The sequence below is a fragment of the Nicotiana attenuata genome, chromosome 2 (genome assembly GCF_001879085.1).
Source record: "Nicotiana attenuata strain UT chromosome 2, NIATTr2, whole genome shotgun sequence".
Classification (NCBI taxonomy): domain Eukaryota; kingdom Viridiplantae; phylum Streptophyta; class Magnoliopsida; order Solanales; family Solanaceae; genus Nicotiana; species Nicotiana attenuata.
Window position 1 is genome coordinate 77,076,758 of NC_031990.1, and position 2,290 is coordinate 77,079,047.

The following is a 2,290-nucleotide window of genomic DNA, read 5'->3' on the forward strand; positions in this document are numbered from 1 at the left end:
GGCTCCCCAATCCCCCTTTCACTTTGCACTTACTCTTAGCTATTAAGTTCTGCCCCTCTCTTGCAAGCCATGCTTTGGGACCCCCTGAGCTCCCTCTGAACTTGGATGCCTGAGAGCTGGCTCTTCCACACTGCACTGTTTCTATTCTAATGGTATCTTGGGTGTAAGCAATACCGGGAATCCCTGAGATTCCTTGGAACTTTGAAACACCCTGGGTAAAGAGAAGGCTTTGGAAATCTGGATCCCGGAAGTGGCTCAATCGCATATTATTAGACATTAAGGTTGAATTAGGCGCTCGGATCAAGCTGTTAGCCTCTGATGTATTTTTTCTACATTCTGTAATAACTTGTATAAACTCGGGGAGTATAGTAAAGCGATGTGGGAGGGGTCTTTACTTTCTTGCATCAAAAGGGTAGAAATCATGATCTTAGGACTTTATTATTTAACCATCTAGAGATCCTGCCTTATAGGACCATTTTAATCACATAGAAAGCATGTCTATAGGACTTAACACTCACTTTCTGCAATTATGCATATAGAAATCCTGCCTATAGGAGTTAATTTTCTGCAAATTTATAGGTGTCATGCCTATAGGATGTGCATACGCGTGATATTAGGCAAACTTTAGGTTTAATAAACAAGCATCCGTCCACAAGTTTATTAACAAGTTCGGTAATCAATAACTTGTAGACATCATGTCCATAGGAGCTTCTTTTGAACCAAACTCGCTTAGCCTGTCTAACAGCAGTAGCAACTGATTAGCCGTTTCTTATACGCCTAAGTCAGTACATGTTTTCCAAAACGTAGTCTCTAATAAAACTTGTTTCAAATCAGTGTATACTTTTCCCTAAAATCTATTTCTTTAACTGGCATATCTTTTCTGAAACTCCTTCTTTCTAATATTCTGCCTAAATGTGTTTTCCAACTCAATACCTATCTTTTGAACTCGTCGTTTTAAATCAGTTCCGCAGCTCACTCTTTTAATTGGATAACTCTGTCCCTTGTGGAATTTTCAAAACTTTTTTTTTTTGTGTTTAACTACAATTTGGCAGTTTGTTTTCCCTTTTGAACTAGTTTCTAAACGTCTGCAGCATACCCTTTTTCTTCAAGACTCTTCTGCATGATCATCTTCTAAAATCAGTACTTTCTTAAATGAACTCGCGACTAATTCAGTGCCTTAATCTCTGACAACTGTATCCGAGTTGCCTAATGCAGACTTTCTGTCCAAATATATGTGTTGAACCTGTCCGCTCACTGCTTAATTTTAATCTAAGACCAAATCAGTATTTGTCAAGGCATGCTAAACTATATGATTATTTGATTTCTGGGGTTTATTTGAGCCTTTTTTGCTTTTTTATTATTCCCTTTATTTGATACTTGTTTTGAATGTCGAGCTAGAATTTTATCCTTTAAACTCCACAAAGGCCTCCATCCCTTTCTTTCCTTTTAGGATTAGAAGTTCTAATACCCCGAAACTGATAGGATCGGGACGGGTAGTAGCATGCGATAAGTAAACGATACCGTTCCGCGCTTTAATACCTTAACGGGGTGGGAAGGGTAGACATGGAGATGATGATTACACGATAACACTACGTGTATAATTGGGTACCAGTGTTGTGCGAATGATCCATGTAATGTATAAACCTAATTGCTTGACTTCTTCCCTCTACTTGCACATTTCTTTTACAACTAAACTGCCCCCTTCCTGAATTTCAACACTTCTTTTAACCTTTTTGTGCTTCCTGTTATACTTGCTAGTTTATTCACATTTGCACTTAAAGTCACAATTGTAGCATGGTCGGGAACCACACTAGTGGATCTTGAGGGGTGCCTAACACCTTCCCCTCGAGATAATTTCAAGCCCTTACCCAAAACTCTGGTCTGCATCTTTAATTCTTCTAAAAGTGTCCTAAAGCACTATAATCATTAGGTGGCGACTCTCCAAACTCCAAAAACCCAATTCCCAAACGGGATAAGAGTTGTCTTCCCGAATGTCGTGAACCCGATTCCGCGAGGAAAAGGGGGGCGTCGACAGCAGGACGGTAGGGTATTGCCTACGCGTCCATGTCACACCTCCTTTTCACTACACCCGCAAGAGCGTAAAGGGAGTTTTTCCACTTAAAGGACAATCGGAACAGGATTTATTATTAAAATTCAGAGTCACCACTTGGGAGATTAATGGTGTCCCAAGTCACCGGTTGAATCTCGAACCGAGGAAATTATGACTCTGTTAACAATACGCGAACCAGAAATCCGAGTAAGGAATTCTGTTAACCCGGAAGAAGGTGTT